At 43.5% G+C, this 26,928-nt stretch overlaps 1 protein-coding gene across 2 annotated transcripts in view; it reads right to left on the reverse strand.

Moving 5' to 3' along the window:
• The window catches only part of LOC124594690 (kelch-like protein 26), a 309,492-nt gene extending 283,228 nt beyond the window's left edge, over window positions 1-26,264 (reverse strand). The window contains exon 1 of one of the 2 annotated variants that reach the window (XM_047133067.1): window positions 26,089-26,264. The gene's annotated coding sequence lies outside the window, so the exon portion shown is untranslated. The remainder of the gene's footprint in view (window positions 1-26,088) is intronic. The other variant, XM_047133059.1, reaches the window with a different exon arrangement.
• Between the last annotated feature and the right edge of the window lie 664 nt (window positions 26,265-26,928).

A 26,928-nucleotide genomic window follows, 5' to 3' on the forward strand; every position in this document is an offset into this window, starting at 1 on the left:
AGGTATAATAAGTAACAGGTTTAGTAAGTGTCATGAAAAACTTCTCCTGGAAAAAATACAAAAACGGATTATTGACCTGAAAGAAGAAACGCACACTATGCTGAAAAGTAGTGAACTTCGAATTAACAAGTAGTGAAATGTGTATAAAATGTGTTCCATAGCTGTCCTTTCCAAAACTTTCCGTCATCCTACTATGCAATGTAACACCTGCTGTCAAAGCAAACCGCAACAAATACTTAAATAACTACGTGGCATAAAGAAAAAAAACTTCATTATCCATATCATCATAACTTCACCATTATCATCACCTGTAGAGAAAAACTTCATTATTCATAATACCATTTCCTTCATCATTATTCATCAGTATTCACTATCATCTGCAAAAAATCACTTCATTACTCATTACATAACTATTCCTTATCTCTAGCATATTTCATCATTAAAACTAAGATGTGTAGTTTAGTCTGACAGCCTGCATCAATCACCTTGTATTCTGAAAGAAAAAATTAGTTAAGACTGCTATTCTTCGATGAGTATAGTATATTCTTGTTAATGTTTGTTAATCCTGATCCATTTACTCTTCCTCATAAAGTTATTGCATCTCCTTTCGTTTATTCCGTAGGTGAAATTCCCATTTATGTTAAATTTATTTCTTAGAATCATCATTCCTTTCTGAAATTGATGAACAAAGATTAATGTCTTGCATTTAAATCCTATACCCACTAAATAATGACTGGTTTATGGTGACACAATTAACCATACAGCATAACATGACAGAAAGCGTAATATGTCCAAGACATTGACAGTGTTCGGATGCGAAAAAATGTACACAGAATAATACAATGCAGTAGCAAAAAAATGTGAAACAGTCACGATGTTGAGATGTCATAAGGCAAAAAAAAAATGTCAAAGTCGACTGGTGTGTGTTATATCTTAACTATTTCATAGTGCATACAAACAAAACTGGAGTACAGTCATATACACAAAAAAATGGAAAATGTGCACGGTCTGATGTGTAACGACAAGAAAAGCGACCTGCTAACCTTACCTTGCCGGGCACTTGCCAAGAAAAAAAATACGATAATCATCAATAAGTAGTCACATAAATATAATTGCAGAAATAGTCGTAAATGTGTAAATTCATCTGGAAAAATATGCACGGTCTGATGTGTAACGACAAGAAAAGCGACCTGCTAACCTTACCTTGCCGGGCACTTGCCAAGAAAAAAAATACGATAATCATCAATAATTAGTCAGGTGAATTAATTGCATTAGTAAATGGCATCATAGTGTGTTGAATCATACAGTGGTTTCACTCAATAAACGGTTTAATGTTTGAGATATGGTGATTGCCTTTCGATTTTCTGGTTCTCAAAGTTTCGACGTGTACAACATTGGGGTGAGGGATGCTGCGAATCCGATACGGACCTGCGTATAGAAGTTCAAATTTACTGCACTTACCTTTTAATTTGTTGGATAAATAGTGTGTACGTACTAATATCTTCTGTCCAACGTGAAAGTCGCGGCGTGTACAAACCTGTTTTTGCTGTCTTCTCCGGCGCTCTGCGGCACGTTTGATGTTGTTCAGCGCAATGTCAATTATTTCGTGGTGTCGTAGGCGACGATTTTTGGGGAATTCTATTAATTCTTTAATTTTGTTCGGTGGTTCAACGTTTTTCAGTATAACAGTCGGAGATAGCATAGTGGATTCATTTGGAATAGAATTAATTACATCTTGGAATGAGAGTATGTGTGTATCCCAATCAATATGTCTTTTGTGGCAGTATATTCTGCACAGCTTACCAATTTCCTTCATTAATCTTTCACAAGGGTTCGAAGAAGCGTGGTACTTGGATATATAGATCGGAGAAATGTTTCTAGCTCGTAACATGCGTGTCCATACACTACTACGAAATTGAGATCCATTATCAGAAATTACTTTCATTACATGCCCTACATGAGATAGAAAATGTTTTACAAATGCTTTCGAAACAGTTTTAGCAGTAGCTTTGCGTAACGGAGTGAAAGTAACAAATTTTGAAGTGAGCTCAACAGCGACAAAAATGTAGCAAAAACCTCTGTTAGTTCTCGGAATCGGACCAAAAATATCTATTGCGGCCATGTGTCTTAATTTCACAGGTATAATGGGATATAAAGGAGGAATATGTGAAGTGGTGTCTGATTTAGCTTTCTGGCAAATTTTACAAGACGCTAAAACTCGTCGTATACGTTTTTCCATGTTGGTAAAATAACAGTTCTGTCTCAGTATAAGAAAACATTTTCGTGCTCCGTAATGTGCGTAACTTAAATGAGTGTACCAAATTAGTTTGTTAACCAGTTCGTCAGGAATGCATAATAACCAAATGTTGCTGTCAGGATGAGAGCGGCGAAACAGAATGTCATTGCGTACAGTGTAGTGGTTCCTAATCGTAACATTTTTCCTATCTTGCCAAAGGTGTTTAATTTCTTTCCACACATTGTCCTTATTTTGTTCTTGTGCTATGTCCTGTAATGATGATGAAATAAAATTTTCAAATGCAACCTGCTGAATGTACATGACACTGAAATTTGCTTTGCAGAAGTTGGTTGCTACGTCTTGCTGATTGTTACTGAGAGAACGCGATAGTGCGTCTGCTATAACATTTTGCGTACCGGGAATGTGAACTATTGTAAAATTAAATTCCTGTAAATATAGTTTCCATCTGCTTAACCTGTCGTGAGTGAATTTAGCTGAAAGTAAAAATTGTATCGCTCTATGGTCTGTGTAGACGGTGGTATGTCTGCCGTAAAGAAAGTGCCTAAATCTCGTGAAAGCCCATACAACACATAATGTTTCAAGTTCTGTGACGGAATAATTTCGTTCAGCAGGTGACAAAATGCGACTTGCAAATGCGATGTTTTTGATTACTGTAGAACCATCTTCTTCTATTTTCTGGAAAATATGTACACCTAAAGCGGTGTTAGAGCTGTCAGTGGCAATGGAAAAATTTCTGGTGAGATCTGGGTGCGATAAAAGTAGAGCATTCAATAAAGCATGTTTCAAATAACATTCTCGTGAACAAAATTCTGCGTGTCAAAAGTAATGTTTGCGTTACTGTAGTATCCAATCTGTGCTGTATCTGGTTAAATTCTATCGTTCGTCCTGTTATTTACGGGAGGATGCTGTGGCATATCCACTATATGAACTGTTCTGTTATTTCTTACTGACGTGTTACGCTATGGATGACACCTATTGTCTGTTCCATTCATGATTATTTGTTGTTGCTGATGTTGTTGCTGCTCATAAGATCGACTGTTATTAAATGTACGCTGAAAATTGTGCTCATCATTCTTTTTACGTCTGTCCTAATAATCATTCCTATACGGTGTATTACGATAGGAATTGAAATACTGTCTTCTTTGTACGTAGTTGTTTCCTTGCTGACGTACGTTACTATTTGTTGGAGCTGGGACTATACGTGCACGCGGCGAAACATAAAAGTTTGGTTGACCTTGTGGACTGCATTGTTGGTTACGTATGCTAAGCGGCTGACTTTCATGCTATTGTGGTGGAAAACGTCTATTGTTACCAAAAAATGCGTTTGCTGTTAATTTTACACATACTGATGATTACGATTTTTATCTGTTATTTAAGTTCTCGTGATTCTGGAGTGCCTAATGAAAATTGTCACATTCGCTAAAATTTGTCATATCGGGTTTTCAGTACAATATTTCTTAATTCTAGGTAGAGCAATAGTTAAAGAGCAGTTTGGATAGATATAAAGGATAGTAGAAGAAAAGGCAGCAGTGCAGAAAACTAAAGATGAAATAGCACTACTACAGCTCGGGGCCCTATGCTCGCTACGGCACATATTCATTAAAGCGTAATGAATCCCCTGAGGTCATTTACGCACTGCAAATAAATTTTAGCTTTTGTGTTACAGGCAATAGCGGTAAAATTTCAAAGGCAAATTGTTGTATTCGTGCTAATTCAAATTTCTTCATTACAGGCAATGCTGTTGTAAATACAAAAATAAATTGTCGCATCTGGTTCAAAGCTAGTTTCTCCATTACCGATAATAGCGGTGAATGTACAAAGATAAATTGTCGTATACAGTGCAAATCGTGTATCTGTGTTCTGTCATTATTAAATTCTTTACATTTGCTTACAAATGCAAATTGCTCGAAATCTACGTTCTCGTCACTCAGTTTGATAACACGTTCAGGTTTGTGTGTGAATCTGTTCGTCTCTGTCATTTCGGTTTTCAAGTTGCGTAGCTTTTCAGATTTTAATTCGCGTGGCTTTTCGGATTTTAAGTCGCGTAGTTGCTGTAAATTGCTTACATTATACACGCTGCGTGAGTCTGACAAATGTTCATAAAGTGGCGTCTGTTGTGGTATGTTATTAACTGACATGTTTTTCATCTCTGTTACTTCTTGTTGTAAATTTGATAACTTCCGACGTAACGTGTTGTTAGATGAATCGATTTCATTAATTGTCAGCTGTAAATTTTGAAATTCAGGTGTTTGGATAAAAGAAACCGGTGCAGTATCGTCTGATTTATTGTCATTAGTATTTTCGATAGCATCAATACGACTGGCCAATTCATCACATTTTTCAGTCAGTATTTTAACCTGATCATCGGTTTTAGAATCAGACGCATTAATCTGTTTTTGCAACTTGCGCGTAGTTTCGCTCAGTTTTTTAACATCAGCTTTGATGACATCGCAATCCTGTGTTAGATCTAGTTGTTCGAATCTATCTGTCACTGTTTGAATATTTACTGTGTGTGTATCCGTTTTTGCTTTAAGATCAGAAATTTCATCCCGTAATTCCGCGTTCAATTGTTCTATGGTATTAATTTTGTCGGACACTGTAATAATATTATTGTCTACATACGTCTTCGCTTTCGCGAATATTTTACGTTTGTCCTCTTGTCTCTGTGCACTGATTGTTTCCATGACTTGTCGTTTTACTTTGTTTTGATCTTGAATAAATCTGCGGAAACGCGTATCACTGTTCTGTATGTGCTGATTAAAGCGCTCGTTAATCTGAGTGTTCTGCTGTTCGAATTTCGCGTCTATCTTCGCGTCCACTGTGTGCGAAAGTTCTACCGTCATAGCTTTGAACTCGTCCCGTAATTGTGTAGCTTTTTCAGAGCATTGTTTAGCGACTCCGCTAATTTCGTCTCTGAGTGTTTCTGTTGCGACTGTTTGCATTTCTCTTAATTCTTGCGCAACAGATTTAATTTCTTCGCTGTTTTTTTGTGAACACGCCTCAATTTCCACGCGCAACTGTTCCTTAGTGTCATGGCACTGCGCGGCAACGTCTCTAATTTGTTCACTAAGCTGCCTGTTCTGTTCCCTAAGTTGTTTGAAATTTTCATCATTATTGTCAAGTTTTTCGTTCTGTTGTTTGAAATTTTCATCGATTTTATTAAATCTTTCATTAAACTGTTTGAAATTTTCACTCTGTTGTTGTAGCAATTTTACCATAATTTGTTCAAAGCCAAAGTTAGCGTTTATACTCTCTGTGCTGTTTAGTGGTGGATCTGGAACTCTCTCGCTTACTGTAACCATTTGGTTATTCTGAGATTTACAAAAAGGTTTGTCAGTCGGATGTACATTGTCAGACGTTATTTCGGAATTAAATAAATCCGTCGTACTTTCACTACACTGACCATTTTCATTCGAAAAATTTGTTTGTATGTTACTTGAATTTTCCAAATCGGGTGTGTTAAGCTCTACAGCGCTCATTACCATAGAGCATTCTGCGTCATCAATTGTCGTCAAGTTAACAGACGAGACAATTGAGTTCGTTTGTTCATCATTAAGGTGAAAGTCATCATTAGTGGTTGGAATGCACTGATTGTTAGTGAACGCAGGATTGTCATCATTACGTTGCGTATCACAATTACTATCGGTCACGTTGTTTAAGTCGGTAATTTCATTCACAATACTTCGCGATACACTATTCACAGTCTTTCGCGGCATTTTTACAATAGTCAAAATTTTTCACAAAGCAAATAAGCACAAAGCAAAAGCAACACACAAATACAACAAAGCAGCAAATTGCCGTTGACCTGTAGAAAGAAAGTCACAATATTATTAAAAGCGTTGCGCCAAATCCTAATTATCTAAGCAAATAAGAGCAGATATCTGACTGTCGCTCAAAAGACTCTCAACGAAATACGATCCTGGACTGGGTGTCGCCAAGTGTAACCTCCCCACCGCAATTTTTAAAAGAAAATAAATCAATACTTAATAGAAATGGGAGCCAAATGTAACCTCCCCACAAAAATTTTAAAAGAAAATGACGATACTAATTAGAAATGCTGATGGACATGGCTCTATGTGGCTCTATGCGTAACCTGCCCACAATCAAATGTACTGACAATAGCAACAAATGTGAAATTCGCAATCTGACTCAATTATAAATCCTTCAAAAAATTAAAGTCCATTCAGTGACAAAAAAATTCAATTAAACCGAAATATCGGTCTTTGGCCCTGTGTAAAAACAATCAGAATTAAAGTCTTACCTCAGAATAAATGGATGTCACATATCTGCTCTTGTTGTTGCGCACCACTTGGAGGAACTGCATTGCAAATAATAATATTCTCCTTTTTTTTTTGTAATTCTAGTGAAATTTTTCTTCAAAAAGAAGTGGAATGAAATGGGAAGTGCAACGAGATCTTTAGTTCAAAAAAATTAAACTTTTGAGAAAATGCTTTTGAAATAAAAAAATTATTATTGGGAGACTTGTTGGAGAATAATTACAATAAATAAAATTTTTCATTATCTAATGATTATATTAATTAACAGTATACCTTATTCCTCATCTTGACCATTGTTGCCGACCGCCTACATCACACAACCGCACTGGGCTGCTACTACTGACCGACCGCTCTGCATGACGACTACAGACTGAGTACTGCTCTCAAGTAGACAGAGCTACAGACTCGCAACGACTGACTGACTGCTACTCTGCATAGCGACAACTAACTCGCAAAGACTACTACTGACTGAGAACCGCTCGCAACACTCGCGCGGTCAAGCGCATACTCTCTGGTCACAGATGCTACAATGCCTCGCCATCGCTGCTGCGTTACATACGTGTTTCAATGCAATAAAAACATACAAAGAAAGAAGCAGCACCACGAAGGAATTATCCGAATGGGGCGGAAATTGGTAGATGTGATGCACATATACAGACAAATCGTTACAGTATGAGAAAAAATAGGATGATTCATTCAAGAGAGAGAGCTTCATAAACTGAACACGTCAATAACGCGATGGTCCACCTCTGGCACTTACGCAAGCAGTTATTCGGCTTGACATTGACAGAAGTGTTTAAAGTTCTCCTCAGGGATATCAGGTGAAACACTGTCCAATTGGTGCGTTAGATCGTCAAGATACTGATATGATTGTAGGGCCCTGCCCATAATAGTGTAAACGTTCTGAACTGGGGAGAGATCCTTGCTGGCCAACCACGAAGACAAGCAATGGAACCTCTCGCCGCGTGTGGACGGGTATTTCGCTGAACTGTAAGCCCAGGATGGATTCCCTTGAATGAAAAAAACACAGAGCGTAGATCGTCATCAGCGTACCGCTGTGCTGTAAGAAGCTGTGGGTGACAACCAAAGGAGTTCTGCTATAAAATGAATTTGCACACAATTCTTTTATACTGCGTATTTTTTTTCTTAAGAGTGTATTTTTAACGGTACGGGAAGAGCGTTGCCATACATGCTGATGTAAATAATTTTACGGTAACTGGTGACAGGTTGATGTTAAAAAAGGTTTATTTCATCTGTAACTTTTGGTTATTCTGAAACGTGACTTCAATGTAGGAAGTTTTGAATAAGTGCATAAATTCATTGAACGTAAACAGCTGCGAAATTTACGAGACTTTTTTGTAGAATCGAACTCTGGCAAAGTTATACATTCTCCGTGACTGGCACACTACCCATCCAACGCGCACATATCGCCCCCCCCCCCTTCCTCCTCCCCCCCCCTCCCCATTTCCCACTCGCGAACGCTGTTCGCTTCAAGCACGGCGCATGTGGCCCAAGAAGCTCGCACGCTTTCGCGCGGTTTCGCCGTCTGTGATTGCGTGTACGCCACGCTGTATCGATTTGTTTATCCCGCGAGCACGGAAAGAAAGAGCGCAGCGCCAATTCGGCGGCGCGCGTCGGATCAATAGCGAAAACTGACGCGCGTGCGACTGTGACGTCACCGCGCTGTCCAGCCGTCGCGACACTCGGCGCGACGAGATACAGAAATATTTAGGACTGGTGGAGATGTCACCGATGGCGCCACGGGAGCAACTTTTGGGAAACTGTATGCCTCACAAGTGGGTAAAATATCGATTTGGTACAGTATCAGGAGGAGACAAGGAAACACGCTGTAGCTTTTAAAAGCTATTTCTCACAATGAATTGCCAATATAAGCTCATCGGGCAAACTATTTATCACCCTTAAAAGAGCACTCACTCTGGTGCTTTCTAACATTGTAGGTGATCAGAACTAGCAGCAGGCTATCATGCGACCCTCAATTGCAAGAGTTGTGCGCTTCTCAGTCGGTTGTATGGAATCAGCACAGTAAAGTGGGTCAACGTGAAGATATGAAAATGGTAGAAAGCAGGTTACGTCTTGACACGTGTGCATGACCGTACAGTGAACGGAGCTGCCAAATCTGTTGGCGTATCAACGCAGCCTATTCAATCTCTCTGTAAGAAGTTATTTACCACTCGCAGCACGTATCACACCAGGAACTGGAAATGAGTGTCACGCCTTATCATAGACCATCTGTTTCAAACCCAACACGAGTTGCTGCTATCGGTGAATGCATGTCTGCAATGGGCCAAATAACACAAAGTTGATAGTAGTTGGCTGGAGTCGTGTAATGTGATCCAACGAGTCGCAAATTTGCCATTTTCATATGATGTGGAGCGTCGAATGAACCGACGGCACAATGAAGCGCTAAATACAGTGTGTGGACCCGAGGTTGTTCAGTCATGTTTTAGGGGTGTTTTCAGTTCAGTAACTTTGCTCTTCTCATTCAAATTACCTTCAGCAGGAACAAGGATGTTTATCTCGACACTATCGGCGATCAACTGCTGCTGTTTGGGTTGTTTTGGGGAAGGAGACCAGATAGCGAGGTCCTAAGTCTCATCGGATTAGGGAAGGATGGGGAAGGAAGTCGGCCGTGCCCTTTGAAGGGAACCATCCCGGCATTTGCCTGGAGCGATTTAGGGAAATCACGGAAAACCTAAATCAGAATGGCCGGACGCGGGATTGAAGCGTCGTCCTCCCGAATGCGAGTCCAGTGTCTAACCACTGCGCCACCTCGCTCGGTGCTGCTGTTTCTTCTACATCTTCTTGATGAATATGCTGTGGGATTTCCATCTTCCATGATGACCACAACCACGTTCACACGGCAGCGTGTAAGCGTTGCTGGTTTGACGAACACCCTCATGCATCCTATCACATCCCTGATGGGCTTCTAAATTACCCGTTATTAATCCCACAGAATGATTAGGAATTACTCGGAAAAGTGGATGATAATATATGAATCACGATCCCCGCAATTTGGTAACTATGCGGGATCTAAGCATCATTGAGTGGACTGAACTGGTTAAGGCTCACCTGAAGAAACTTGTGCCAACTCTTCCCTGCTGAACTCTGAGATGATTAATTCCCTCCCCCCCCCCCCCCCCCCCAGTGTGCTTATACTGTACACGGAGGTGACACACATCATCATGGGATAGCGATATGCACTCATATATATGGTGGTGGTGGTGGTGGTGGTGGTGGTGGTGGTGGCGGCGGTGGTGGTGGTGGTGGCGGCTGTATTGGATACGCAAGGTACAAAAGGGCAATGCACTGGCGGAGCTGTCAGTTGTACTCAGGTGATTCATGTGGAAAGGTTTCCAAAGTGGTTATTGCCACCACGGACGGTAATTAACAGACTGAGCGCGGAATGATAGTTGGAGCTAGGCGCATGGGACATTCCATTTTAAAAATTAGAGAGCTCCATATTTTTGACATCCACAGAATGAAGAGTGTCGCGCGGTTCCAGACTGTAGCGCCTAGAACCGCTCGGCCACCCCGGCCGGTTAAGATGAGTTCGATGGGGATTTCGAGACCGTAATAGTACGCATTTCGTTATCATGTAACTTGATCACACACAGCTTCATAAAGCAGGGTCTATTATAGCTCGTCACATGATGCAGCTGCTTCTGAAAGCATCAGTCAATGAAACCGCCAGTATCGCTCCCAATCTGTGGATATGAATTATGTTGACTACTATGCTCTTTCTTACTATACAATTAACTCACACATCCACGAAAAACGTGCCTGGGAAGTTTAAATAATATAGGCAATCTATTTGCCAGTTGGCAGTTCACTGCCTACAATTCACGATCATCAGGCATCGCATGAATTCCAAAGACAACCGGTCAGTCAGTATCACTAATGTCAAAGAGAGAGTCATGAATATCAGAAATCGCTGGGCGATGAGAGAAATGTGCGTCATTGGCTTATATAATGCAGATTGAATCATTAAAAATCAAAACGCTTTCATGAGACGTCCGTTTAATAAAAAGGAGAGCACTGTTAATGAGCATCACCTCAGCCATAAAAACACTACATGTTTCCCAACAATGAATGGTGTTCGTGTCTGGTGTGAGATGGTTTTAGACCCGTTAGTGTAAAAGATGACAGTACCCTGATGCTCCTGAAGAACAGAAAGGAACAGATTTTGAAAAGCGTGGGTATAAACCGAATGAGGAAGATGGAGAAACAGGGGGGGGGGGGGGGGGAGGGGGAGAAACCACGGGGAGTAAATTCAGTGGAGGATAGGAGAAGGTCCAGGTGAAGTGCAGGTAATCTCTCTCAAGGGCGGTTGTCAGGGGGTAAATGCCCCTCACATGCAAAAAGAATAATTATAAGCAAGTTGTTAAATGATGATTGTGTGCGTGAACAAGACTATATATAGTCGGAACTGAACAGTGAATGTCCTACTTCGGCAAGGATATATTTATGGGATTAATCCAGAAGGTGTCAGTAGCCAGTCCAACACCATGGTGTTGGACTAGGTTTAAGAATTTCAAAGCTGAAGGCATCGCCAAGGCACACACCTAGCAACGAAAGTGCAAGGGGGATTGGACCAGAGCGCAGTGGATAGGAACTGAAAACCAAGGGAAAGGGTCCAAAAAGTGGTCTGTCAGATGGCCCAATGCAATTCAGATGTGATGGCACCAGGAGGTGTAATATGCTCAATGTGGAGAGAAAAAAAAGGACTGCAATGATGTGTTGGCGTTTAGAAAAGTCCTGTTGGATTGCCAATTCCAACCTAAACAGGTAGTATGTTGTGGATCATCGAACTCTGAAACCACACTGATGCGGGGACAAAAGCCATCGTCATTTGAGAACTCAGCGTAACTGGCAGGCAATTATCATTTTAAACAGTTTGCAGAGCATGTTGGTAAGGCTACTCGGCCAACTGTCTACGGATGTTACGTCTTTGATTGGCTCAATGGTTGTAACTATGATACTATCTCGCCATTACAGAGCGAAAAAACACTGCGAGCCAAATATGGTTGAAGGCCCAGAGGAGATGGAGCTGTTGAGAATAGGTCACATGTTGCATCATCTGTTTATTAATGGAATGAGGGCCCTGGGCCGTATCGTGAGACAAGGCAAGAAAGTGAAGCAAAATCAAGTCAATGAAATGTTCATTATACAACGTGGCAAAATGAGGTCAAGGAGGGGGGGGGGATGTTTTCATTGTTTACACATCCAGAAGGCAATCATGTAAGATGGTTCAAATGGCTCTGAGCACTATGGGACTCAACTGCTGAGGTCATGAGTCCCCTAGAACTTAGAACTAGTTAAACCTAACTAACCTAAGGACATCACAAACATCCATGCCCGAGGCAGGATTCGAACCTGCGACCGTAGCGGGCTTGCGGTTCCAGACTGCAGCGCCTTTAATCATGTAAGATGATGATGCTGCACCGTCACCAACTAGTTCATAAGACGTTCAGCAGGAGCTGACATCAGTGCAGAGACACTTCTGAAGGAAGCGGTCCAGTACATTTGAGGATCTTTGGCGGCCCAGAAGACTATGGAACTTGGACCACACCTTAGATAGAAACGTATAAGTTCCCAGGTTGGTTGGTTGGTTTGTTTAAAAGAAGTGGAAAGTGACCAAACTACGAGGTCATCGGTCCCTTGTTCCTAATAAAACAATGCCACAAGTGTGAGAATAAAATAGGCGAGACCTATAACACAAAACGTAAAGAAAGGAAAGACCACAATAACGAAGGAAAGGCAACGAACAAAAGAGGACAAGAGAACGACAGAGAAATGCAAGAAACAGAAGAGAGTAAAACAAGGAAGCAGATTACAGTGGCTGGCCGACCACGAAAATAAAAAGGAAAAGCCAGCCACCCTGCAACACATTAAAACCTTCACCCTAAAAGCACTAGGGTGGAGGACACAGAGGGACAGAGGACAGGCGCTAAAACTCAGATCGAATGATAAAACCCACCTTCATGGATGAAACATAAAACCACATCAGCCGATGAGGCGATGTCTGCTAAAATCAATGATGACGAGTCCGGCAATCGAAGATGAAGTCACAGGGCAGCCAAAGAAGGACATAGCAGAACAACATGGGCCACTGTCAACTGGGCCCCACACCGACACTGAGGAGGGCCTTCACAGCGCAGGAGGTAGCCGTGGGTCGCCCATGCATGGCCAATGTGGAGCCTGCAGAGAACCACAGAGTCCCTGCAAGACACCCTCATCGAGGACTTCCACACATTCGTGGTCCGCTTAATGGCTCACAGTTTGTTGTACGTACTGAGATTTTTCCATTCCGTCTCCCAAAGCTGAAAAACCATGCGGCATAATAACGAACGCTGGTCAGTTGTGGGGATGTCCATCTCCAGAAGTGGTTTCCGTGTAGACTGTTTGGCCAGCCCGTCAGCAAGTTCATTTCCTGGGATTCCGACGTGACCAGGGGTCCAGACGAACACCACTGAACGACTCTACGGTTCCAGGGCATAGATGGACTCCTGAATGGACGCTAACAAGGATGAAGAGGGTAGCTCTGGTCGATAGTTTTCAGGCTGCTCAAGGAGTCAGTACATAAAAGAAAACACTCCCCATGGCATAAACGGAGATACTGAAGTGCAGGAGAAATGGCCACCAGCTCTGCAGTGAATACACTGCAGCCATTGGGTACGGAATGCTGTTAAATATGCGCATAGGCAAAGCCATCGCGACCATCAGCCATCGAGCCGTCGGTGTAAACCACTTCAGAGGCCCAGAACACGTCAAGAATAGAGACGAAGTGACAGCGGAGAGCCACAGGATTAATGGAGTCCTTAGGGCCACGTGAAAGGTCCAGACGAAGCTGCGGCCGAGGTGTACACCCTGGAGGCGTACGTGAACGGACTGCAAGTAGACGTAGTAAAGGGAAGAACCGCACGCGAACCGCAATCGTTAGCCCTGTCCTGGGCCGGCGATGCGGGAGATGGACTGCCGCGGGTGGGAAGAGGAGATGGTAATTCGGATGCACAGGGGAACTATGAATGTGTGCTGCATAACTGGCGTGCAGTTGCGCACCTCTGATCTGAAATGGAGGGACACCAGCCTCCACCAGTACGCTGGTCACTGGACTTGTCCTAAAAGCTCCTGTCGCTAGTCGAACCCCACACTGGTGCAAAGTGTCGAGTAAATGCAAAGCTGAAGGCGCTGCCGCACCATAAACCACACTCCCATAGTCAATTCGGGATTGGACAAGGGCTCTGTAGAGCTGCAACAGCGTAGAGCGATCTGCACCCCAATTGGAGGGCATTGAAGTGCTGCCAGCACTTCTGCTTAAGCTGATGAAGATGAGGGAACCAAGTCAATCGAGAGTCGAAAACCAGTCCTAGGAATCGATATGTCTTCACTACAGCGAGTAGATCGTCATTAACGTAAAGTGCTGGTTCCGGATGAACTGTACGACGCCGACAGAAGTGCACGACACATGACTTTGCGGCTGAAAACTGGAAGCCGTGGGCTAGAGCCCATGACTGCGCCTTGTTGATGGTTCCCTGTAGGCGCCGCTCAGCAGCACCAGTATTGGAGCAGCAGTACGAAATGCAGAAGTCGTATGAATACAGAGGAGGTGAGATGGAGGGCCTGACAGCTGCTGCTAGACCGTTAATGGCCACTAAAAAGAGAGAGACACTCAATACAGACCCCTGCAGGATTCCATTCTCCTGGATATGGATGGAACTATGGGAGGCACCAACTTGGACATGGAAAGTACGGAGCGGCAGGAAGTTTTGGACAAAAATCAGGAACGGGCCCCGGAGACCCCACTCATATAATGTGGCAAGGGTGTGATGTCGCCAGGTCATGTCGTATGATTTTTGTAAATCAAAAAGCCAGCAACCAGGTGTTGCCGTCTGGAAAAGGCTGTTCGGATGGCAGACTCGATGGACACAAGATTATCAGTGGTAGAGCGACCCTGGCAGAAGCCGCCCTGACATGGAGCCAGCAGGCCACATGACTCCAGGACCCGACCCAACCCAACCGCCAACATACAATATGTTCCAGCAGCTTACAAAGAACGTTGGTGAGGCTGATGGGCCGATAGCTATCCATATAAAGCGGGTTTTTACCGGGTTTAAGCACCGGAACGATGGTGCTTTCCCAACATTGCGATGGAAAGACGCCATCGCACCAGATCTGGATGAAGATTACGAGAAGGTTTCGCTTGTAGTCAGATGAGAGATGTTTAATCATCTGGCTGTGGATCCGATCAGGCCCAGAAGCTGTGTCAAGGCAATGTGCAAGGGCACTGAGGAGCTCCCACTCTGTAAATGGGGCGTTATAGGATTCACTGCGTTGTGTAGTGAAACGTTCCTTTCCAGCCGCCGTTTGAGTGTGCGAAAGGCTGGGGGGTAATTCTCCGACGCAGAGGCTCGAGCAAAGTGCTCGGCAATCGCGTTTGCATCGGTACGCAACACGCCATTTACGGCAACACCGGGGACACCTGTTGGGGCCTGGTACCCGAAAAGACGTTTGATCTTTGCCCATACTTGGGAAGGTGACATATGGTACGCAATGGTCGAGACGTATCTCGACCAACACCCCTGCTTCCGTCGTTTGATAAGGTAGCGAACATGCCTTTTAAATGCTATGAGGTGCTCCAGGGAAGGATGCCACTTATGCTGCTCTAGACCTCGCCGACGCTCTTAATTGCTTCAGCGACTTCCGGCGACCACCAAGGGACTGCCTTACGCCTCAGGCACCCTAAAGAGCGAGGGATCGCGTTTTCTGCTGCAGAAACAATTATTGTAGTTACCTGCTCTACCATCACATCGATGTTACCGTGTGTGGGAGATTCAACAGTGCCAGCAGAGGTGAAAGTTTCCCAGTCCATCTTGTTTAAAACCCATCTGGGCAGGCGTCCGTGGGCCTGATGCTGGGGCAGTGACAGGAAGATGGGGAAGTGGTCACTACCGCACAGGTCGTCATGTGCTCTCCAGTGGATAGATGGGAGACGTCCTGGTCTGCAAATTGATAAATCAATGGCCGAGTAACTACCATGAGCCACAATGAAATGTGTGGTGGTCCCAGTATTTAAGAGGCAGAGGTCGGACTGACACAATAAACTTTCGACATCTCTGCCTCGGCCAGTAAGCATGGTACCACCTCACAAGGGGTTACGGGCATTAAATCTCTCAAACTTAGGAATGTTTTAGGAAGCTGATCAGTCAGTGCAGCTAATACTTTCAGGGGTACTACACCATCTGGAGGAAGATATACATTGCAGACAGTTATTTCCTGTGTCGTCATTCTGACAGCCACAGCTTCAAGAGAGGTTTGAAGGGGCACATATTCACTACAGACTGAGTTTAGGACATAAACGCAAACTCCATCTGACACTCGATTATAGTTGCTACAGTTCCTGTAATATCCTTAATAGCTGCAGAGGGCAGGGGTCCACATAGCTGGGAAACAGGTTTCCTGGAGGGCAGGCAGATAGCAGGTGTAAAGCTTAACGGTTGCTGTAGCTCAGCCAGGCGGTGGAAAAAACCGCCGCAATTCCACTGGAGGATGACATCAGGTGACTGGGAAGGCATGGAACATTCAATGCAGTTTACACCTCAGTGTCACCTGCTGCAACCGACGGTTTGCCTGAGCAGTCTATATCTATTTTGTCTGAGGGTCTGGCGAGATCTAGGTCCTCAGTGGACGCCAAAATCTCCACCCCATGCTCAGACGAAGAGCTTGTAGGTAGCGGTGGCGTGGGTGCCACCGCAATTTCATCGATCTTAGGGGTTTTCTTTTTGCATTTCTCTCTGCTCCTTGGGTTTCCCTGGCTGGGAGGTCTTCACTGGCACAGTCTCCAGGACTGAGGATGAGCGTGGAGCCCTACAACCAGCTGCTTTTGGGCTCTTCAGCTATTGGCGGGTGTCTTTCCACTAGCAGAAACGTGGGAAGGGAGTGACCCAAGAGACCCCTTCCTAGCGACATAAGCCAAAGAAGACTTACGCTTCTCTGGCTTAGACGTGGGGACGGAGGTCCCCGATGGTTTGGGGGGGGGGGGGTTGGTGTTGCTCCGAAAGTAGATGGTGCAGGAGCAACAGGGAGGGAAATGCCTCCACTATCAAGAGAGCAAGTTTAGTCTTCTGGCTCTGAGAGGTGACTTGGGTTGGCAGAGCTGATGTTGCCAGAACTGTTGTAGTGGCGGCGTAAGACGATGTCATACACACAGGATGCGGGCATTCAAATTTTCTCTTAGCCTCAGTATAGGTCAGTCTGTCCAGGGTCTTGTACTCCATTTTCCTTTCTTTCTGGAGAATCCTGCAGTCTTGCGAGCAAGGCGAATGGTGCTCTCTGCAGTTGACCCAGATGGGAGGCGGGGCACATTGAGTATTGGGATGTGATGGGCGTCCGCAATTTCGGCATGTGACGCTGAAAGTACAGTGGGAAGACATATGGCCAAACTTCCAGCACTTAAAGCACTGCATTGGGGGAGGGATATAGGACTTTACATCACAGCAGTAGATATCACCTTGACCTTCTTGGGCAATGTATCACCCTCGAAGGCTAAGATGAAGGCACTGGTGGCAACCCGATTATCCCTCAGACCCCTGTGGACATGCCGGACGAAATGTACACCTCGCCTCTCTAAACTGGCGTGCAGCTCATCATCGGACTGCAAAAGAAGGTCCCTGTGATACATGATACCCTGGACCATATTTAAGCTCCTATGGGGCGTGGTGGTTACAGAAATATCCCCCAGCTTGTCACAAGCGAGTAAGTCTCGTGACTGGGCAGAAGATGCTGTTTTGATCACGACTGACCCAGATCTCATTTTGGACAAGCCCTCCACCTCCCCAAACTTGTCCTCCAAATGTTCCACAAAAAACTGAGGCATGGACATGAAAGATTCCCCATCAACACTCATACATACGAGGTACCGGGGCAAATAAGCTTCACTGCCATCCTTAGCCTGGCGCTCCTCCCATGGTGTGGCCGGGGAGGGGAACGATTTGGAGTCATTTCTTAGCACTGAAGTTAGACTTTGCCCACTTAGAGACAGCTGGCAGCGAACCACCAGCAAGAGATGACGTACTACGCTTCACGGTGAGTCATCCGCCCTGATGTACTCTGACCAGGGCCCTCCCCATAGGTGCCACCCAGCCTCAGCAAGGGCCACCTGGCAGGATGGCCATTGCCAGGAGTCCCAATGCCCCAGGGGGATGGGCATCTATCGCTTGGTAAACATGGGGAGTTAAAGGCGCAGCATCAGCAGAGTGATCCCTGTGTGGTTAGGGCGCTACAACCAACAGGGTACATGGAGGGCCCCACCACAATGGACTGGCTACCGTGCTGGGAATGAGGCGCTAAGACATCCATGGTCATCGTCGGTGCAGAATGCGACACTGCATAGTGCACGGTGGAAAACGCACCCAGGAAGAGGTCCTCAGCCAAGAGATGGAGAATGAGCAGGACTGCAATGCGATGACGAGAAAGTGGGCTAAAGATCTCAGTGCACGATGGACACGATGCATCATGTAAGGCACCCTTCCCCAATTGGCTTGCTCTTCGAGAACATTTAGAAATATGGAAGTCAAACCTGACACGGGACCATCACATGAAGGCCAAAACGAGAGAGACTCCTTTTAGTCGCCTCTTAGGACACGCAGGAATACCTCGGGCCTATTATAACCCCTAGACACGCAGGGGAGTTCGTGACGGGTGTCGCTACTTCTGAGTCAAGTAGTTTCTCAATTGGCCTCACACGGGCTGAGTGCCACCCGCTTGCCAACAGCACACGTCAGAACCCGAGGTGTCCCATCCATGTGCTAGCCAAGCCCAACAGTGCTTCGATGATTTGAAAGGAACTGGTGTTACCACTGCAGCAAGCCCATTGGCTGTACTCTACAAGGGAACTTCAAAACTTAAGTTATGCATGTCTCCCTTGTTAAGACCATTCCACAACAGGAGAGACGCATTATCAGAAGAGAGTATATTGGGTTTCCTGCAGACAGTTCTGCTGCAGTACGATTAACACAAGCATCACATTATGAGAGTAAAATGCGAGGTAACTGAAAGATATACCAAAACTGAAGTACACAGGGCAGTACGATTCTTGTGGGTTCTGACCTGAACGTAGATATACTAAAAATTCTGGCTTTATATACACCAAATGCAATGTCCCATCCAGTAATAGTGAAATGGTGCCAACAATTTGGCGAAGGTCGAGCAGATGGGGGTGTTTATGATCGGCAAGTTCAGATCTTGCACCTTGTAACTTCCGTCTTTCCGGCAAGTTAAAATAACATCTGGGAGGAAAAATTTTCCAACAACGAAGATGTTCACATAGCAGCTTCTGAATGGCTCCATGACCAAGGATCCGCATTTCTATGGTAGAGGAAATGACCGATTGGTACAACGTTCCAGCTGTTGTTTACAGACTTTGTGACTAAGTTAAGAAAATAGTGTCATGTATTTGTGTCAGTTTCGAAACGACAGAGAGGCTTCGTCCCACTGTAGCCCTCAGTGGTTCACAACCCCGCAACAGGCCACAACAGTCCACCCACCCCACTGCCGCTCCACACCGAACCCAGGGTTATGGTGTAGTTTGACTCCCAGTGGACCCCCGGGAACATCTCATACCAGACGAGTGTAACCCCAAATGTTTGCATGGTAGCGTAATTATGGTGTGTGCTTACATGGAGACAGTGTTTGCGCAACAATCGCCGACATAATGTAACTGAGGTGGAAAAGGGGAACCAGCCCACATTCGCAAAGTTAGGTGGAAAACCGCCGTAAGAAACCATCCACAGGTTGGCCGGCACACTGGACTTTGACACTAATCAGCCGGGCGGATTCATGCCGGGAACTAGCACACCTTCCTGCTCGGGAAGCAGCACGTTAGACCCCGCGGCTAGTCGGACGGGAAATTTGAAGTGTAGTGTAGCATTCAATAAAGTTAGTTGGCCGGCCTAAAGGTCATCATACCGCATTGACGTTCTGTATGACAATGGTGGATGATGTTTGGCTTGTGGGGCGCTGAAATGCGCGTTTATCAGCGCCCGTACAATTTCCCAACCTTCGCTCAATCCAATTTCGGCACTTTCCTGGATGATGAAATGATGAGGACAACACAAACACCCAGTCATCCCGGGGCAGGTGAAAATCCCTGAACTCGCCGGGAATCGAACCCGGGACCCCATGCTTGGGAAGCGAGTGCGCAACCGCGAGATCACGAGCTGCGGACGACAATGGTGGAGCGATCCTGTAACACATGTGAATACTTTCACGGGACAATGTTGCCAGGGCACCTGTTATAAGTGTGCACATTACCGCTGTGCCTCCATTACATTACCCATAGGTGGCGCACGTTGTTTCAATTTATCAATTAAGACAATGTTTCCTTTCAAGAGGACGCGGCCGATTGCGTTATACAGCCCCAGTTTGTGCTCCGTCTGTAATGACGTTGTCATCGGCGGAGCGTTGGACTCTCATTATTTTTAGGTATTCCTTAACTTACTGAGTATGACACGTGAATCATGTTTCACACGAATGATGCCTCACAAATTTACCAATTACGGAATTGTTGCCAACTACCTGAACATGGAGCAAATGATGCAGTAATCAAACGTTGTGTATCTGTGGCACACTTCCGCTGTCCTTTTTGCAGGTAGCTTTAAGTATCTTTCCAATCACAAGTCACGCCTGGATTGCGGAATGAAGATGTAGAACAGAATCCTCTTCCTACGGTGAAGCTTGGATCAGAGCAGTGCTGATTCTCAGTAGAAGATATCAACGGTTGTGCCAAATCCCGTGGTGTTCCTCACTTCTAGCGACTTAATCTGTCCTCGTACGCAAAAACGCTGGTCGTAGTCTTCGAGCGACGTCCCCAAAGCCTTATTTTAATCTCTGAAGAAATGTTTACGAATGGAATTCAGCATGTGATTTCACGAGTTGCGTGAGTACCAGCAGCTGTGATTCGGACACAAAGTCATACCCCATTACAGAAACATCTTGCTACAAAGCTTTGACACTTATCAAAACCTCTGGCAGTTTCTCTTCCACTATCAGGATTGAGAACTCATCTATAGGCAGTTCGTCGTTTCTGCTTAAGCCTGCCGAGCAGCAGTCTCGGATTGATATTTTTTGATTATTTTTAACCGACAGCGTTTGCCCGATTAGCAACGTTAGTTCTTTTAATACCACCTGTATCTAGTTACTCAGTACCCAATCTGCTGAAAAAGTGAAGGTGGCCACTTGTCCAACAATCTTGTGAAATCCGTTTGCAAGCACAGGTAAGACGATAAAGGGAAATAATGATTCTCAAGTAGCGACTTCTACATAATAAGGATATCTTTGCTTGCAATGAGTGTCTTGTTAGTTCCTTGAGGTTTTCAAAACCTCACTCACTGACTGAATCAGTTTTAGAGTTTACGACAGTGTTAAGCAGAGATGTAGCATCAACTCAGGTTGAAGACAGTAAAGGAGCGGCTCAGTCACGGTATTATCGAAGAACAGCACTCTGGCGTTAGCACAGAATGATTTAAAAACGCACGGAAAACAGAATTAAGTATACCCAAACACAGATTTGTGCTTCATTCCTTTCGAATAATATTCCACATACCGAGTGGAAAGTGGATTTACACTCTTTATCAAACAGCATGCTTCTGATTACTTTTGCCACCTTCCTTCATTTAATGTCGGTGGGGAGCGAAAAAATTAAAACTGTACAAGAATAGTTAGCACGCCGTCTCCTCCGTAAATGTGCCACGTTTACAAGAAAGCTTCTAATGGAAATTTCGTGTGCTGGTACTATCTCGCACTCTTGTGCCACTAACCATACAATTGATATGACTGCGGAGTGTTTTCCTTGATGCTGTGATCATTAAAAAGCTACTGTTGTAGTTTCCTTATCCAAGTGACGTTACCTTACACTTACGCACATTTGAGGTGTCCTAGCATTTAGTACACCTCGTGTCGATTTTGTGTAACTGCTTCTATGCTGTCCGAAGACATGCAGCCTAGATAACTTTTAGCGATAGCAACGGTGAACAGAATGCTGGTAGGAAGCTGAAGATTCAAATGTGCCACCTCCAGGACCCACAGAAACGTTCGCCGTCCAGAATTGCCCAAATATAGTCCTTGTCCTGCAACTGTCGCCCTACATCAAAGCTCCAACATCCCATCCAGAACAGTTCGAACTACTCCCGTCTCTTTCAGTTCCAACTGAAATCTTACCAAATACTCTACATAAGAAACGACCGACCGTGTGATAAATATTTTCATTCACTGGATGGGCGTAAGAACATTGTTTTTCTGACGATCATCTTTACCTTCTAAATTATGTTCTTGTGGTTGTTCTCGCGAATTTCATTTCGGTGTTCGCTACCTCATGAGACAATCAGTTCGAAAGGTCGTGCCACTCTTCCTGTGGACTCCAGTTTATGCCATTCTGTCGCTTTTAATCCTTTACTTCATGTAACCACAATATAGCAGTAACAGCTGCAATCAAAATGAAATTTTCATAATTATCTATAGAATCTACTCTTAATAACCTCAACAACAGTAAGTCCATGTGGATTGTAAGTAGCCCTCAAATTACAACGTGTTATTGCAGCTCGGTATTTACTCTGATCATGATAATCCCATTTAGCTGTCAATGTCTCTGTGAGACTCAACAAATGTTTAATGTCCGGTGTACACTCGCTACAGAAAAGCAGTTTACTTGGAAATCCTTACAGGGGAGGGTTCTCCATATGAGCGAATGCTTTTACAAATCTCAGTGTTGTACGGAGGATGCGTATCACGTACGGAAGTGATTAGTAACGTTTCTAGAAAGTAAACGACGGGTACTGTCTCTTCTTTTCCAGCATCTTTGGCAAATTGTCTTTTGGCTGCAGGTGTTGTCTGTACACAACACAGGGATAAAGTAGAGAGAGGACGTTTCATATTATAAGTCTTGGTAAATACTTGCGTCGGGACCTGACGCAAAAGGCAAACAATTTCACAGCGAGGTACTGTCGCATTCTACTGTTGCAAAGCGTTAACAAGCCGGGACCGCAGCTGTGACTAGAATGTCGAGAGCGTGGTGCGCTGGGTGCATGAATGACCTCTCACCTTTATCTGGAGGGAGCGTTGCCCTCGACATTCATTAACGGAAGACGGGCAGGTCGCAGGAAACAGCAGGTTGGGTTGCTCAATGAAGCCTCACATTTTGCGAAGCCCTAAGAAATGTTAAATGCGGCTCTGGTATTATTAGTAACAACAATCACCGTACTTCGGGAAACGAAAATATAGGGAGCTTTTGTCAGGACATCAGTTCACTGGTTTTATAAAAATTTTCTCCCCCTCCCCCAATACCGACGAAGTAAATTTCACCAAGGGGTTTACGCTTCTTTTCACTTTGTCCCTCGTGGCGGGCGGTTGCAACTCCTTGCTTAGGCAGGTTTTCAATATTTGTCTTAGACGATGTCCGCAATATTTCGCATTCGAACAAATTTACGGCCCCAATGTCGACGAAACAGTTTGTATATCTTAATATTCTGATGTTTCGCGCAACGCAATGCACGAGCTTAAACATAAGCTTAATATTCATGTTTCTGACTTTATGACCTTCAGAATGCATGCGCAATGTCAATAATACAAGGTAACCGATATGTATTCGAAATCATGACAGCGTAATCTTAACAGGCGTTGTGAGGAATATTCGATATCACTCGTCAGCTTTGATCGGTGCCAATGTCAATGGCTGCTGTGACGCCACCTTTACGTGCGTCTTTTTATAATTTGGTTGTTAATTGGTGGAATCAACGAACGTTGCAGCAAAAATTGCTCATCGTAACGACCGAGGCAAACAATTCTATTTTTAAACTCATGCACGTAATTGCTCGCTTATCTTTAAATAACATGGCTTTATATAACAATCTTTTCTATCAAGTGACCTTCCATGCAGAAGGCTATTTATTGCACTCAGCGACTGTTATATTGACTTGTAAATAATATATTTCATCTATCTGTCGTCCTTTTTAAATTTTATTTGCAGATCTAGATTTCATCTAGAAACTAGCCATTCTCAATGCACTATCATTTTTGATCCATGCATGTGATGCCTGCTGGTCGGGCTTCATCCACAGTTCATTGAATTAGATCTGCCAATATAATTTAAAAAGTGCACTTGATAGCTGAAATGTATTATTTACAAATCTTTTATATTCTGTAATTGAAGTGCAATAGGTATCTTTTTTTTCTCAATTTTATTTCATCGAAAGGGTTTTACTTGTAACCAATACATTGCAAAAAATCAAAAAGGCACCTGAGAGATCATTGGAGAACTATCTGGAACGCGCCCCTGAAAAAATTTCTCAAGTGGAAAGTACGGTAGCCTAGAGAAATGTGACAAAGGCAACGTCATGTTAGCTATACTAGTGGGAATTTAATTACAGTCGCGTCAGAAAATTCTAAATAACGACCTGCCTTTATACGCTAACAAAGGTTTTGTTCTGCCCATCTTCTAGAATCTAATGTTAGTGCGATCTGAAGCATGAGGTTTGGATCCTCAGGTGTTCATTTCTTCACCATGGGGCCTGGTTCATTCTGTCTGGATCAAAGAATTCATGCATCTGTAAATACTCATCAATAAAATAAATATTACTGCATTATTTGATGACTAATTTTCTGAGGTTTAGAACTGAGATAATAGACAACGAATACTCCCATCATTCACAGTATTAAAACTGGCTTTTTAATTTGTGTGCAAGATACATATTACTGGTCAATTTTCATCCAAAAATCTACCAGTTCAGTATGACACTAATAGGGCGTGGTCTGTCTTGAGTCGTTTGTTACGGAGCTTTAATGTACATTTTAGAGCTAAGCGTTACTCGGGCTTCTTTGTATCTGGCATTAAAGTACATCGCTGCTATGTGCATACGAACGGTATGCAAAAAAGAAAACTTTGCTGTAAGTAGCAATTAATTGATTAGCAACTAAATTTATTTCTTACCTGGCAGTGCTCCACATTAAATATTTAAATGAAACTTTTTTCGGTACTTCAGGGTTGAATAAAAGGGCGCTTGAAACTCATTCGGCAATTGTTGGACTAGAGTGGTTAAAGACCAAAATCGAACACGGCGAAAAGAAGGGAGGAATTGACTGATCTAGCGAGTATCGCTCTACATGACTCAGAAATTATGCCGTCCGGAGAACAGTTCAACTGCTGCTGTTTTGCAACATCGTAACATAACAGGCCACAAATATTAGAACGTAATTATGTCCAACGACTGTCTTCAACAATCGAACGCAGAAGCAAACAGATTTGTAAGTTTTATTCTCAAGATAAATTCTATGTATGAAGTTATCGGAAAGGGTATGTTGTGGCACATAAGTGAAATGTAAACTGATAGGAGTTCAGGTAGCTCTGCTTAATATGAAAATATTCACCAAACCAAACTTTTGGTTTCAAAGACATTTAGTATTTACTATAGTCAGAGTAATTACGTACTTATGCACCGGAGAGTGATTTTGCAGATTTAATTAAATCCGTGAAGCCTAAATTAAATCTGATTAATAATTTCTATTTGTTCGTCGCAATATTGTTACACTGCAATACAATCAAGGAAGAGGCTACATGGAGACATGCCACACCGCAATGACCTAGCAAAGCATTTTTCCTTCGTATTTCAGGGCTGATGTATTACACCCGTAGTTTACAGTAATTATTTTCTTTTGTATGGTGATGTTCCGAACTCTCCCCCTACCGCGTGTTACAACTCAAAAAACTGTAGCATTAAATTTCACTTTTCTGTAGCAACAAAAATCAAGCGATAAGCCAATTGTTCCAGTTGCATAATATCTCAAATATTGAACGAGAAACAACAGCACATATTTGTACGAGGTATCAACCCCGCTTTTAACGTTAATTCGATCGAACTATTTCTGAGGACAACTACCTTGTACAAGAAATGGCGCGCATTTCAAACAAGTTGCTTCTGTCATGCACTGTGCGTACACTGGAAAACGTTGTCGACGCTACACACAATTTCAGTCCAATACAAACAATATAAATAAATGCTCTAACGTAATTTTATACGACTCGTTGAGTGTTACGTGTTGGGTCACCGATGTTGGTTACGCCCCCTCATCGGCGGTATGGTCCGCGAAACGATTTACAGCAGGCGTGGCAATAAAATCACCTACGATGAAAAAAAATCTAATTTCGTACTTTTGAGCAGAGCAGGTTCTATATCAGCACGACATGGAAATGGTAAATTAGACATGTTAATATTTCCGGTAACTAAACACTACCGATTTTCCTAGAAACACAAAAAGTAACAAGTAAGTAACTAAACCAATGCACATAAAGCATATATGTTAAGCTGCAACGAAATAAATTCTCGTAGCACCTCACATCAGATCTGAATTCGTAATTTTACTACGACATAAGAGACTAAAATATGAGTTGTACAACACACTTCTGCAACGTGTTCCTTGTCTCTGTGTTATGCCGGTAATTATAAAAACAACAAGCCAGGGTACATAATAATTAAATAAGCAACTTACCTGTTATGTGCAATGGAGGGTTGACAGTAACGATACACGAGGCACAATGTACAGTCTTGATGCCGATTTACCGAAAATCTTTCTTCCCATCACAATGCACCAACCGGACAGCTTGCGCAGAAATGAGCAGCTGTTGCAGCACAAAAGTATGTGCACCAAAGATACATCTGCACTGGCTGTGACATGGCAGCCATCTTCTGTCGATTTCTGCGACATCTATCGGAAGTTTCAGTACTACGCTCAGATGGCAGCACAAGTTGGGATTGACATGGTTGCTAGAACGGACAAATGGTCACTCATTACATACGATAAATACAATTCACAAATTCTACCAAAAAAGAAACCATGCGCCATACACACCTCTCGCAAATGTTCACAACGCAGTATTCCGACTTTAACGATTTGCACTGTTAGGCGTTCCACATAATTATATGACGAAGATGTGAATAATATCGCTGTGACACGTGTTTCGGGTCAAAACATACATTCTTAGCACAAAGTTGTTTAGCGACGTGATAATTATTCCAATGAACGGCTCATATCTGTGTAATGCCCTTAAAGGGAGTAATTGTAGCTATCGCATATTAATTGTTATTGCCTTAAAATTTTTCAGCCTGATACTATCCTTATAAAGCAACAACAGATAGTTGCCTCCTATATTACTCATTACGCTGAAGCACTCTAAAACTCTTCGACAATCTTCTCGGCGTAGTAATTTAGAGCCGCTGATTGTTGATGCAGAGGTCCTTTTTCAATTTCCAGTGCCTGTTTAGGATTTTACTCGGATAGAAATGTCAATTGGCAACGCCCGTGAGGTGTCATGACGGAGGATGAGAAATT

Source organism: Schistocerca americana, chromosome 1, assembly GCF_021461395.2.
Source record: "Schistocerca americana isolate TAMUIC-IGC-003095 chromosome 1, iqSchAmer2.1, whole genome shotgun sequence".
NCBI lineage: Eukaryota > Metazoa > Arthropoda > Insecta > Orthoptera > Acrididae > Schistocerca > Schistocerca americana.